Source organism: Grus americana, chromosome 10 (assembly GCF_028858705.1).
Source record: "Grus americana isolate bGruAme1 chromosome 10, bGruAme1.mat, whole genome shotgun sequence".
Taxonomy (NCBI): Eukaryota; Metazoa; Chordata; class Aves; order Gruiformes; family Gruidae; genus Grus; species Grus americana.
Genome location: NC_072861.1, coordinates 23181730 through 23196759, shown reverse-complemented (window position 1 = coordinate 23196759; position 15030 = coordinate 23181730).

Here is a 15030-nt window from a genome sequence, read left to right as displayed (position 1 = left end):
GCTACTCTCCTTCTTTGGAATTAATTATTTAATCCCCCAGCTGTATTATTTAGCTCTCCAAAGCATCCTGGGCTGCAGGTTGTATGAAAAACGCTCCGCAGACTAACCCAGGAATGCAGCCCAGCCATCCCCAGCAGGGAAGGGGTCCCGGGGGCAGCGGGGCACTGCAGGGCTGGGACCCGCTGCCCCCCCAGCTCCCCCGGCTCGGCATGTATTTTCTATAAGGAAACAAGCCCGGGATGAAGGTGGGCCGCGGCATCCCCTCTTTAGCAAGCACGTCGGGTGCATGCGCCGGGCTGCGCAATATTAATGAAGGAATGGTTTATTGGGTTTCGTTCCCAGGGCTTCTCCAAGTGGCACTGGGCCACGGACAGCGGGTTATAAATAGGTGTGTGTCGTTTAGAAGGTCACGCAGCGAACCTTGAAAAGTGCCAGAAATTTAACAAGAAGCAGGGAAATGCAGATTAGATCGGAACGAAACAGGCGCTCCCACGGCCCCTGTCCCGGCGGCAGAGGAGCATCCTCGGGGCAGAGAGGTGCCGCTCGGGAGCCGTTACGGGTCTGCCGGGAGACACTGCCGAAACGCGGCGCTGCTCCTCCAGAAGAAGAGCTGCCTTTTAACGGATAACTTAATATCGTCTCCTGCTTCAGCACTCAGCTGCTCCGGCAGATTCCCACACTTTTTCTTGCGGCATTAAAGGTCAGGGGATCCGACAGCGCCAACGTGAGCGGCGGCACCGCCGGCAGCCGTCGCACGCCTGGCTTTGGTGCCCGAGAGCTGGCCAAGGGGTGGCCGTGCCTGCGCCGCTCGCGAGGCCGCCACAGCTCTTAGAGAAGCAAATGTGAACTTTAATAAAAAGCCGAATTCTCTACCCTAAATAAAAAACATTCCCTGCCTTGAAGAAAAAACATATTTTTTTTTTTTTTATTATTTCAAAGTACCCTGTTCAGCAGCAGAGCATACAAATACTCATAGCTACGCAAATAGCAACTCTTTATTTGCTTTGTTTGCTCAGCTAATATTGACTTTCCAGCCTAACACTGCTGCTATTGAGTTTGGCTATTCACAATAATGTTTGACTAGCATTAGAACAGCGCGGCGATAACAGCATGTGCAACCGAAAAAGCAATCCATCACCCCTCCGTGGGATAGTGCCATTATGACAGGGGGGGGAAAAACCCCGTCTGCTTATTCAGTCAAGTACAACTGTTGAATATAATGCTGGCAATGACACTCCTGGCTAGTTCAAACAACCCAAGGTTACAGCGTTATTGTGTACTCGGCAAAGCAAACACTATGGAAAGGCTCCGTTTCTGCTTGTCACCTTGGGTGGGACTCCAAGGGGTTTGTTTTGGGCCGGGGTCAGCGAATGCTGCCCCATGCCAAGGCACCTCGCCGGCCGCGGGAGAGCGGCACTGCGCCGCAGAAGGACGGACGGATGGACGGATGGATGGGTGGATGGGTGGATGGGTGGATGGATGGGTGGACGGATGGATGGGTGGATGGATGGATGGGTGGATGGGTGGATGGATGGGTGGGTGGATGGGTGGATGGATGGGTGGACGGATGGATGGGTGGATGGATGGATGGGTGGATGGGTGGATGGATGGGTGGATGGGTGGATGGATGGGTGGATGGATGGGTGGATGGATGGGTGGATGGGTGGATGGATGGGTGGGTGGATGGATGGGTGGATGGGTGGATGGGTGGATGGGTGGATGGATGGGTGGATGGATGGGTGGATGGGTGGATGGGTGGATGGGTGGACGGACGGATGGGTGGATGGATGGGTGGATGGATGGGTGGATGGGTGGATGGATGGATGGGTGGGTAGACGGAGGAGACCTCTCTGCGGTGAGAAGGATGGCGAGAGCGGTGGTGGAAGGGGCAAGGATGGCTGCCTGGGGATTTTTGGTTTATACGGAGGATCGGCGTGGCATCCTGCAAGGCAGTACCAACACCCCACGCTGCCGCTCGTCCACCCAGAGTGGGGAGGCACCCGTGGCACAGTGGGTGCCGTGGGGATCTGCCGCCCGGCCATGCTCATGCCGCTCGGTTAGCACTCGCTTCGCAGACATATTTTGTTTCCCTTCCAGATTGCCGAGCCAGACTGATTGCCTTGTTTACCTCCCACGTGCGTCCGCTGGTTTATATAAAATCGATGTGTGTGCGTATCAGATGCACACAGAGGCAGAGAGCAGCCCCCGTCTAGCATGCATTCGTCAGCCAGCTCCCTTCCCAGGAAAGCCCAGAGTGGTGCAGCCGGGTGGGCAGAGGGGACCCTGGGCAGCTGGTGCCAGGGGCTAACACCGCTCCGAGGAGGGGGCGAAGCAGAAGGGGGACACCCTCATCTTCCTCATCCTCTGGCCACGAACAAAAGGCACGAAGGCATGGAGAGCAAGCACTTGAGAACTGACCATGTGAATAAACAGAAAAAGGCAAACATGCTTTCTGCCGCAAATAACTCCCGAAGAAGGAAACAAAGAGGTAATTATCATTGCTCAGCTGCTCTCCGGGCAGGGCACGCACTGCCTGTTTGCTTTGCTGAATCATCACCACCCAGAGGCACCCCGGCACCTGCGCTCGGGGGGGGAGGGTACGCACCCTGGGGCAGATCACCCCACGCAGAGGAGCCGAGCAAGGGCTCGAAGGGGGTTGTGCATACTGCAGAGTGGCCTGCCTGGCCACCAGTGCTGCCCGCGGTGCAGGCAGGGCAGGCAGACCTCCGGCACGGTGCTGCCTCCTCGCTCTGCTACCTTACGGCGAATCCCGGCTAAGCGGGGTCGATCCAGAGACGCGGCCGTGCCAGCCCAGTCCTCTCCATCAGCGCAGGGGCTTCTGCCCCGCGGAGGGCTGGGCTGCTGCGGGTGGGTTTTTGGGTGCTCCCTTGGGGTCCCTCCACCGCAGGAGCCCGACACGGTGACGCCGGCATCCTCTCGCTTGTGAATTTACTGGAGTTGGGTGAGCTGTGTCCTGCGCAAACGAAAGACATTCGCTCTGAGCTGAGCTCAGCCGAGGGAGGGGAGGTCGCTCCGGCACCCAGCCCCCTCGGGTGCTGCAGAGGGAGTGAAGGCGTTTGCACGCTCCTCTGCTCTCACATTGCGTTTTGCACTTCAGCCCCCCGGGCAGCAAACGTGCCAAGTCTGTTCGCACAAAACTTCCCAGCTTTTATCACCCCCAGGGCCGCGCAGCTCAGATGAGCTCAGGAGAAAGGGCCAAATCCTGACCCCTCACCTGACCCGTGTCTCCCGGCACCCGGGTCCATCCTGCAATATTTTCGGGTACATTTTCACGTCCCCCGCGCTGGGATGGGGGCAGCAGAACTGAGCTGAGCTGGTTTTTCCATGACCTCCGCAGAGCACGGCAGCACCTTCGTTTCCATGTGGGCGAACCTGCTGCTGAGCAAAACAGGCTGAAGGCAAAGGCAGGAAGCAGATGCAGCGATGGCAGGACGTTGCCACAGCAAATTAATACTTTTTTGGATGGAATTAGCGCTCCGTTTTGGGGAACTGTTGGTGGGGTGACGTATGTCTCCAGCACATGATGGAGACTGGACATTGAACCCACCTTCTGCTCCAGATGTCAAAGACAGACACCTCCCTTTTTTGGGTAGAAAAAAGGAGAAAAAAACCAGTTGGGCAGTAAGTGACTCATAAAAGCACTCGTTTATTAACAAAGGCAGTAGAACAGCAGGTATCTGGTTTCACGCATCCACGTTTGCAGCTCCTTGTGTCCCGGGAAAAGGCCCAGGGAAACTTCACTGGCGGCATGCGAGCCCTGAGCAGGGCTATGGCAGGGTTTGGAGAGCAATTTCGGCATTATTATATGATATTATTTTGAACCAGTATGCAGACTGAAGCACTCTGCTCTTTATTAGCCTGTTCTGGGCGTGCCTGGGCCTCGGGTCTGCTCAGTGACAAATAACAGCCTATTATTAATGTCATTATTATTATACACGCATTTCTATAGAGCCCATCACGCAGGCTTTGTGCTTATGTAGCACCTTTCATTTCGGTTCTCATGCTGCTTTACAAACATTAAACCAACGTTGGAATTTTTGCCAAAGGCAAAAAAAAAAAAAAAAAAAAATTAAGGGGGATGGGAGGGGAAGAGGAAATCCCAGCCTTGATGCCTCCAGTCCCTGCCTGCCACAAAGACAGTGATTGTACGCAGGAAAATATGCAAAGTGCTTTAATTTGGGGGTTCTCTGGTGTTTCTAATAAACACAGTTGCTGGGGTGAAGAGAAGGCAAATGTGCAGAGGGGAGGGTTTGGTTTGCACGGAGCGGCTGGCTGGGCGGGCTGATGGGTGCTGGGGCTGGACCCGTCTTTCCTCCCCTTACACTCCCATGGTATTTTGCACCATGGCGTTTAACGATCGGAGCAATTAAACTCTCCCACTCCCAGCCCGGAGTGTTTTCTCTCTGCACCATCACAGGGGAATCTTTCAGTGCCCGCTGCAGGTTTTTAATCCGCCTGAAGACGAAAACGCCGACTGCTCCTACGGGGTTCATTCCCGTCGTACCAAGGTATCGGCAGGAGCCCCCGCTGCTCCGAGGTCCTGCCCCTCCACCCGGCAGGGATGCTGTGTCCCTCCTTATTATTCAGGTCAAAGCACCGCGCCATGTTCAAACAATTACATTTCATAATTAGTTACAATTAGCCTGCTGTGGTTTGGAAGCCTCAGCAAAGGTTTTATCTACGAGAGCCTGCTGGCTGCGCTCCACCGAGAGAGATCGCGTGGTCTTCACCTTGCCTTGTCGGGGTGCCTGGGTTTCCCCCCGCCTGCTCCCCTTCCCTGAATCCCCCCCATCACCCCCCTCTCCCAGGGGGTTGCTCTGGGGCAGCCTGGGGTTGCTCTTCACCTTCTCGGCGCTCTCTGCACCCATAGTGTTGGCTGGTGGGTACCATCCTGCACCTCCCGCACTTCAAGCCAACATCTGGCACTGCCATCACCTCTGGATTCCGGTGTCTTCCCTGAGGTCAGCCACTCGCAGAAGAGCAATCAGCTCCTATCAGTCACTACCAGCGGACTTTCCTTGCAGCCCAGAAAGCCAACCGTGTCCTGGGCTGCATCCCCAGCAGCGCGACCAGCAGGTCGAGGGAGGGGATTGTCCCTCTGGTGAGACCCCCCTACAGTGCTGCGTCCAGCTCGGGGGTCCCCAGGACAAGAAGGACATGGAGCTGTTGGAGCAAGTCCAGAGGTGGCCATGGAGATGATCAGGGGGCTGGAGCACCTCTGCTATGGAGACAGGCTGAGAGAGTTGGGGTGGTTCAGCCTGGAGAAGAGAAGGCTGCGGGGAGACCTTAGAGCCCCTTCCAGTCCCTGCAGGGGCTCCAGGAAAGCTGGAGAGGGGCTGGTGCCAAGGGCAGGGAGTGCCAGGCCAAGGGGCATGGCCTGAAGCTGCAGGAGGGGAGATGGAGATGGGATGTGAGGCAGAAATCCTTCCCTGTGAGGGTGCTGAGGCCCTGGCACAGGGTGCCCAGAGAAGCTGTGGCTGCCCCTGGCTCCCTGGCAGGGTTCAAGGCCAGGTTGGATGGGGCTTTGGGCAACCTGGGCTAGTGGAGGGTGTCCCTGCCCATGGCAGGGGTGGCACTGGGTGGGCTGGGAGGTCCCTTCCCACCCAAACCATTCTAGAATTCCATCCTCACACGTCCTGCCGGCTGCCTTTGCTCTTTGGTCACACAAGGGTTGGCTCCTACGGGAAGCCCCTGTGAGATCTGGGTCAACATTGCACCCTAAATAAATAGCATTACTGCAGATTGCCTTGCAGGGACGTTTAACGGCTTAGACATCCCATGGCTGCCTGCACAGCCTTGTGGTGGAATCCACGGCAAACGGGGAGAGATGTCCCCAAACTGGACGGGCAGGAGGGGTTCATGGTGATGGCCCTTCCCACCCCAGCCTTCCCCACCCATCTTCTGGGTCCCAACTGTGAAACCCAAGGCCTTTCCCTTCCACTTTTCCTGCAGGCTGGCTGAAGGGGGGTGACCAAACGTCCTCTCCCCAGTCCGCAGAGCAGGAGTCATCCCAGCAGAGCGGCGGCATTTGGAGCGGCGAGTCCCTCGGGATATCGTACATCATCGCTTGGGAGTTTGCTGGAAATTCCGTGAGGCAAACAGCATGCAAGTGTGCAACGGAGGCCAGCAAGAGCGTTAGGAAAATAGCCCTATGCTTATCTCCTTAATCCACAGAACCCTTTGAGAGACGCTGTGCAACGACAATCCAGCTCCTCCTGCGCCGAGCCTCTAGTCGGTGAGAAGGCGGCGGTGGCACATCCGTCCCTGTCCCCGTGTCCCCTGGGAAACAAAGAGCATCTCGGCTGCTGCACCAGCTCACCCTGCACGGGAGGTAACTCCGCTGGCAGCGACTTCGTGAGCTCCGACACCAGCAGCTGCCATTGCGAGAGCTGCCGTGGGTTTTCCAGGCAGATGCTGATAAGGTTTCAGTATATTTAAAAGTCAAAATAGAAATGAAACTTTTTGACCAGCCGCCTCCAGAAAAAGACAAAATATTTAAGGCTGACTTTGCGGTTCGTGGACATTTCTCAGTGAACTGCCTTGGGTTTGGGATGGGGAAGAGCTCTGGAGCAGCAAAATCACTCGTGGGTTGGGAAAAATGTCCCAGCTGGTGGGAGCTGTCACCCCCATAGCCGATATTTCCAGACTGTGCATTTCTGAAGATTTTTTATATATAAATTAATGCAGGAAAAGACATTTTAATGAAGAATTCTTTTTTCCCCCCTATAATTTCTGGACGTCTCTGAGATAAAATTTCAGTTTATAGAACAAACGAGTGTGCTCACACATTTACACACCGTCCCCCCCAAACCGCCCCCATCCCCGCAGCCGGCAGAGGCAAAACGGAGCCATCACTCCTCAGCCGGCTCCTCTGCAGCATCCCCTTCCCAGCGCTGCGGAGGTCACCCTGGGCAAGGACCTCTCTTTCCCGGTCCTAACCTCAGGGCAAGTGTCGGGCTGGGTGGATACATCAGCCGTGAAGATGGCTGCAGGATCAGGCCCCGCTCTGGAGCTTGTCCCCGGCACGGCCACGAGCTCGCAGGGCACGGCAAGGAGCAGCGGGGCAGGACAAAAATCTCAGCGTGGTTTTTCTCAATTAAAGTGTTTCACAACCGACTTCGGCAGGGCCGGGGTTTCGCCGTGAAGGCGGCGGCACAGCCCTCATCTCGAGAGCTCCGACGAGAGCTAATTAGCAGCTGCTCTGTTGTGCGACCCTCGGAAAGAGCACATTTGGGCAACACCAATGCACCTCGCCTGGTGAATGCAACCCAGACGCGGAGCCGGAGCAAAGCTCTTCCCGCTGGATGAGGGGCTGGGGGAGGATGGCAGGGGGGCTGCGGCTCCCGCGGGGTCTTACAGCCGCTCTCGAGGCCAGCTGAGTCACCTCTCGTCCTCTTGTGCAAGCTGCGCCCCAGCCAAATTGCAAAGTTCGGGGCAGAAATCGATGGGTGGCTTTCTGCCCAAGGCGTGCGCTCTGCCCGGCCAGGCACGACACGGAAACCCGCTTTGCTCTCACGGGTGCCCGGTGGCCTCCTCGCTCCTGCCTGCTGCACTTTCTCATGATCGATGGATGCTCAGCACCTCCTGAACCCAGAGCATCCAGGTTAATTGCTCCACAGTAAAACACCCTTTCCGTTCTCCAGGAAATGTGTTCTAAATGGTACGAAACGAGATGCAATGCTCCGGTTCACCTTGTTGTCTAGGAAGGTATCGCAGGAAGAAGCTGGTAAGGAAAATCAGACCCTATGCAGCTGATTTTCAACCTGCAAATTAGAGCAGTCTGGATATAAACTATAACAAAGTTCTCATTAGCGCGTCTGGGGCTGAGGTCAGGGGTTCCAGGTGAGTATTTCTTCCAAACCCATCCACGGGAGCCTCTGACCTGCGGTTCAGGGCACCTGCACCACCATCGAGGCATGCTGCGGGCTCAGGTGATGCTTCTCGCTCCTCCCTGGGACCCTGGGACATGCTGTGTGGGAACACGGGGCGTCACCTCGGCTTCCAAAGTAGCTGACTCCCAGCCCAAGCATCCCTCCATCCTCTGTACGCACGGCGTTGGAGCCAGCCCAGACGTCCCCCATGGAGCCAAAGCCCAGCAGCGGGGGCCACAGGGTGGGCTCAGCGGCTGTCGAAGCAATTCCCATCTCTCAGCTGCGTGGTTTGGGCTGAATTTCAAGGCCAGGAGCTACGCTGTTACATGCAAATCTTTCCACCTGACATTAACCTAAAAGGAGAGAGTTCATTCCAGGTCCCCAAAGCCCCAAATCTTGCAAAACTCTGAGCACTTAATACGTTAATCCGCTGCCGGGGGCTGTCCGGGCAGGCAGCGACACGGTGCCACTGCCGTCTGCTGCCACGCACCGCGCCGGCGGGGGCTTCTCCCGAGCTTTGGCTCCTTGGAACCTCCTGAGTTTTGTATCCCTGCGCGTGCATTTCTGCCGCGCGTGGCGCACGCGCGTGTCCGCATGTGGCAACTCTCCACGTACGCGCTGGCACGGCTCTGGGCAGCAGAAGGGCTGTTTCCAAGGCAGAGGGATGCTCAGGGCTCGCAGCCACGCCGAGCGCACGGTCCCACGGAGGAGAGCGGGCAGCTGCGGGTCCGGCGCGCACGGGGCCGAGAGCTGAGCTCGAACCCACGGGATTTCTGCAGGGAGGAAGGGGACGGGGGTCAGAAACACGAACGCCCCGAGGCCGTTTCAACACAGCGCTCACCCACGCACTGCAACAGCAGCGAGCCAGGATGCGATGCTGGCACCCTCGCACCTCTGCTGAAGGGCAGCGCGGGGGCTCATCCCGCTGTCACGGTCCCTTCGGATCTCTCAAATTTACAGGACAACGTACTCTGTGATTTGAACTTTATTTCACAAGCTCATTAAGAAATACAGCAAACAAACACGGCAAACGGGCTCAGTCCCCTTTGCCCACACCAGTCTATCACGTGAATTCATTTATTCACCGTTCAAGTCGTACGGTTTCATAACTTGCAACCCGTAACTGTCGATATCGTGCACCTACGCGCAAAAAAATAAAAAGAATTAGTTCCCCAGCCGGGGGTGAGGGTGCCCACCCTTCCTCCTCCGTCACGGTGCGGAAGTCCCCCGTATCACCCCGGGGAGCGCGGAAGCCTCCGCAGTCCAGCTGCCGTTGGATCGGCTTCAAAGGCTGTCGGGGTGAGCCGATGGTTTATACCTTCCAGCTCGGGGGTCTGCACCATTCCCACGAGTTACCAGATTCTGACGGAAGTGCCAGACAAAAGCTGCCGGCTGCAGGAGACGGCAAGGCGCGGGTGAGCACGGTGCGGTTGTTTTCCCCTACAAAAAGTGTTCTCTAAGTACCATTATCTAATATTTAGGAGCGCGCCGCAATAAACAAAGCGTTAGAGATGCGACTACACGTCGTGAGTATTGTTACTCTGTGCATTCAAAATGAAACGGCTGTTAGCTGGATAAAATATTGTTCTCTGCATCTTTTAGGTATTTTCTGCTCTCGATCAGAGCTCAATTAGGTTCCTTTCCCAGGGAAAACGACGCTTTGAGGCAGCGGAGCTGGAGCGCCTTACCTGCAAAGAGGAGCTCTTAGAATAATTGTCACTTATCACAAGGATATATTTGGTTACCAAAAAGGAAAACTGTGCGATTCGTTACCTGTCCCACTTATTCTCCTTCCACAATACGATGAATTAAAGATGAACTGTGCCGTTACAATCCGCCTCCCAGCCAGCACCACCCGGCTAGGAGGGGTGGTGTCACTTTTTGGGGACCCCTGTCCAGGGAGCGGGGACCAGCACGAAGGTGCTTCCATCCCCGGGCACGGCGCAGTCCCCGCTCGGGTCCCCGGCTCCCCACCGCGGGCTGGATCCTGCCTCTGGCCCACGGCCCCGCTCACGTCTGGGGCATCGGTGCTGGCCCGGCTCCCATCTCTGTCGGCTGCAGATGAAAAGCATCTCCTGGTTTTATGGAGGAGACTTGGGCCGATTTTTGGCTGGCCATCCCAGCCTGGCAGTCACTCCAGAAAAACATTTGGCTTCTATTGTTCCTCTTTGTTTCAAGCAGGAATTCAGATTTGCTTGGAGTCCTCCCAGTACTTTTCCTTTTTTTTTTTTTTTTTTTTGCGTTGTTTTCGAGTCAGGTGTTTTCCACCCCGATAACATCGCCCTGTTCGCTCCAAGATCACCTGCACAAACACGCTCTCAGCCCAAGGGGCAAGGTTCAAGAGTTGAAATCTGCACCGCTGTGTGCCCGCGAGCCTCAGCCAAACCCCAATTTGGTCCCTTCTAATTATCCCCCGCCATATTAACAGATAATAGCTGTACATTTAAGCAAATTATCTCAAATAAAAAGGGGACAATAATTACACTGTTTGTTTTTGCTTCTTTCATTGCTGGAATTATTCTCTGTTTGCCCAGAGTTAAATATTAGCGAGAACCTTTCTGCACTAATGTCTGCTCAGTTGCCTTTTACTGTTTAAAACCAGCAAGAGTCAGTAAAAGTTTGGGCAAATATTAGATTTGGCAGAGTTTGCTGTTTGTATCAGGAAACCGATTGGTGTTATTGATTGACAGATGTGACCAAATGTTTAGAAAGTCTGTCCTCTATTGGATTCTGCTAGGTGTTTCAGCAAACAGCCCTAATACAAGGCAAACAGAGTTATTGGAAGAAGTACCAGGCTGTGTTAGCACAGTAAACTGAGGGCTATGCAAACAGCTTAAAAGAATCTGGCCACCTTCATATAACCTTTGATGTAGGTATTGATCCTTCTGAAGGTGGCAAAAAGTTTGAACAGGGAGCAGATTGAGTGGGATCAGATATATATAAACACCGTCAGAATGTAAATGTTATCTTTAAGCTACACTGTCGGTTTGGTAATGGATGTCTGTTTGGAATTTATCTTCTTCCAAATCTCTAAATCCATGCAGCAATAAAAATTAATAATAACTTTTAGACAGACTGCCTCCTAAGTCTCTCTCTCCTCCCCGGCTAAGCACAGCATCAGGCATCTTTAATTCTTCTAAGCCGAGGACGGGGGCTTGCAGCGAGCAGGACCCGCGGCCTCGAGAGCTGCTGGCCCAGGGACGCGCTAACAGGGTGGCCCGTGGATGCCCTGGCGAGGTGGCCCCTGGATGCACCAAGGGGGTGGTACAACCTGGGGTGAACCCCACCTCCAGCAGGTTCCCGCAGGAGCCCCAGTTCAGCAGCGGTCTCCGTGCAGAGACAGCGCCGTGCCGTCGCACGGAGCCAGCTCTGCAGCCATCCCGCACGCTCTGTGGAGCAAACCGCCTCGGAAAAGGTATTTGAAGGCAAATTTGTCATGCAAAAAGGGGCAGACGGGGTGATGCCCCATCAGCACCAGCCAGGGCACAAAACCAGCACCACCCCAGCCTGCGGCCGGCTGCCCGTGGCGTTTCCCAGCCGGGACGCGCCGCCTTACGGACCCCCCCCTGCAGCCTCCTTCCAGCTCTCTGCATTATTGACCAAAGTGCCTGAAACAGCCACCCCGACCGCAGAGCGAGCGTCTCCCGCGGCTCCCGGAGGCCGGGCACCGGTCTGGCACGGCCGCCCGCGGTGGCAGCCCTGGCCCCGGTGCTGCACGCCGTGCTCTGCAGCGTGGGCTGCGCCAGCCGCGCGTTCGAGTTGCGCGTGCAATTACCCTGGTGCGGTATGCGGGGAGGTTTGCCGTGCACAAGTGACCATTCATGCATCCAAACACCATCTGTGGTGACAATTACCACAAGCACACATGTAATCAAGGTAATTACGCACACAAATTGGGCGTGTGATTGCATGGGCATTTCTATGATTTTTATTTTTTTTTTTTTAAGTTAGGCCTCTAAAAACTAAAATAGATTCTAAGTTATGTTTTAAATTATCTGCCCATCTGGCTATACTTGCAAATAATGACTGTTTATAGTGAGAGATATTAAACAGACGCTGCTGATAGATGGGTTAATCATTGCGAGAGAAGAAAAGGGATTGTTTTATGCCTGTGTATTGACCCACGATACACAGTAACTAATGACGGGTTTGAAGACAAACAGGTAACGACCAGCTTTTTGCTTTAGAAGTACCTTCTAATAAAAATTACAGTGTACACATTGTAAGAACGTATCTGATGAATCATTACTGCAGCACAGTGTAGCGATGGACTTAAATAAAGCCACGATTAATTATTAAACCCGAGCAGCGTACGTTTCCAATTGCACAAAACCCGGGAAGAGCTGGCAGAGCTCATGGCGTGCCAAGCCCTCGTGTTTTGGGAGGGTTTCCACGCTCAAAGCTTTGCCCACCCTCTGCTCCCAGGAGCTCCGCTCCTTGCTGTGCACCGTCACGGGTCGCATCCAGCTCCCTGAAACCACCGGGAAACTTTCCAGCGGCCCCAGGGAAAACCCAAGGCAGACGCAGTTTGACGAACGCGCCGTGCAAGTCAGATTTATGGCACTGTTTGAGCAGGGGTGACCCATCCTTGTCGTCTGAAAATGCCGCCGCAGAGCGATGGGCGAGGGCATCCCTGCCCCTTCCCCTCCTCCCGCTGAAGTGCTGCTGCTTCCCTTAGGAAGTGTCTGTTCTTCGCTGGCCAAGCAGAAGAACAAAGCGTGCAGTGTAATCAAAAAAGCCATTAGCACTGCCAGCTCTTAAGGCCAATTAACATTACTGTTTAATGCCAGGCCCTACTTAGGTAGCGCGCAGCAGCGCAGCGGGCTGCTCCAGTCACACCAGCTTATGAAACCAAGCATAAAGCAAAATGTCTCTGGAAGGAAACCCGATAATGCCTCTCCCCCGCTATCTCCTTCGGCAGCAGGAGCTAAGAACAAGACGATTTGCTATTAAAGCATCGGTAAGGTATTTCGGCGTGTGCTAAACCCCTTGCTGGGCTATCCAGACCAGTCCCTGTGCCGATGCTCCTGCAGCCGTGGGATCTGTGTCGGGACCCCCGATGCCTGGAGAAGAGCTCTCATCACCGGCCATCCAAACAGAACTTTGCTCCTCTCAGGAAATCACTTTCTGGGAGTTTCAAACCGAAGATGATAAAAGTTTTGAGCCAAACTGCTCAAACTAGGTGAGCGTTTTGCAACTGGTAGCTGGAGGAGAAGCGCGGAGCAATGGCCAGGAGCCGCATCACGGGGACCCCTTCTTCCCAATGTCCCCAGCAAAACCCTACGGCAAGCAGGAGAGTTTTGTCAGCGTGAAACGGTCAAGAGAGGTTCAGGATGTTTCAGGAAATGAGCTCAGCAGGGCACGGACACCACGAATGGGCAAAGGAAAAATGAGGAGCCACGAAACTCTGGCTCCAGCCATGGAAAAAGTCTAGTGGGACTCACAACACACGCGTGGTCTTCCTTGCTCCCGGCACGTCCCGTCACACGGCGTGAGCTCCCAGGGCTTTGGCTGATGTCTGAGGATGCGGGTGCTGGGAGCCGTCCTTCGGGTGCCGAGGAAGGACCTTGCAGGTTGGGCAGCAGGGAGGAAAATAAGGGAAATTTCCATGATTTGGAGTAAGAGCGAGCTGGGGACACCCCGGGAGGCACGTCAGGGAGCTTGGGGTACCTGCCAGGGCAGGGTGTGTTTTCACAGAGGGCTGCTGGGGTTTTAAGCACACTCACCTTAGGGGAGATGCCAGGTAAAGCGCAGCACCCATTGCTGCTGGGAGAGACGAGAGCGAGGAGGGAAGGAAGGAGGGAAGAAAAGACGCACTAGAAATACACTGCAGCAGCAGCCGGTAGCGAAACAGGAGCAAAGGTTGTCCTAGCATTTCTATTATAAATCCATTTTCCATGGGTTTAGTGTGTAACTAAGACAGACAGAAAAAGAATGTGTGCTGCACTGGATGATGCTCTTATGTTTCCTAATCTGGAGCAATTTTAAATCTCCCTGGCCATTTCGAGAGCAGCCATATAGCAAGAAAAACAAATAGAAGGCAGATTATTTAAATGCTTCCTTGGCGCAGTAAAGCCTCCAGAAAGTTCAGGCCATTTCCAGTGCTGCTGTCACGTGCGAACGTCTCCCTCGGCTCTGCTCCGTCTGTCCGCACCTCCCTGGCTGGTGGGACGGCTGCTGCCGGGCTGCTCCCGTCCTGCCCCGACGGCCCTCGTGCAGCCGGACAAAGCCAAGGGCAGCATTTTCGGTAGGACCTGGGAAGGTTGCCGGCCTCGCTCAGCATTCCTGGGACACACGGATGGCCACGCTCGTCTGTCTGCTGCCCTCCTGGACGGGCAGAGCTGCTGGAGCAGGACATGCCCTGCTGCAAAACCCAGGCGGGCACCGCGATGCAGCCCATGCAGGTGCCGAAATCAGGTTACTGCCTGCAACGGTGAATCGTGGTAAGCTTCTCCACGCGGTTACCCCGCTGGCATATGTGATTGTGGCAATTGCGCACGCAGATCAGCCGGCCAACTGTGCATGCATTTTGCTAGCAGAATTTGCATGGCTAATTCCCGGTGGATTCGAGGCAAGAGCAGTCCCAGGCGCCGGTGCTCAGTGCCACGGATGGTGCTGCCGCCCCACGCCGTCCCCAGCCCGAGCTCAGGCTCTCACCATAAGCCCTCACTTCTGGAGACACCAAAAGGGCAGAGAGAAGAGAAAAAACTTATCCACGTGCTGAAGCCGGTGTGGGATGCAGCCCGATGAGCATCATCTTTGTGCCCGGGGCCGGTGCGTTCCCAGCCGCACACACAGCATCCGCAAGTCACGAAACAGACAAGATGCTCCAATTCTGAAGGTTCATTTTCTTAACAAAGCTCAGAATGAATAGAAAATGGCAGGAGCCGCAGGAACCTATTTACCCTGAGAGAGATTGGGAAAGAAAGCAAAATGGCAGCAAATGAATTCAATCCGCTATAGAGTCTGCAATTGTTGCTTACAGCTGCCTTCCAAAAGGTAGCTGGTAATTACCCTGTTTTATCATATAACAACAACTTATTACTAGAATAATGAGTGAAAATAAGCAGCAGGAACACGTTGCTGGTTCCACGTCACGCTGCACTTGGCCGGCATTGTGCCGCGGCGTCAGGTTGAA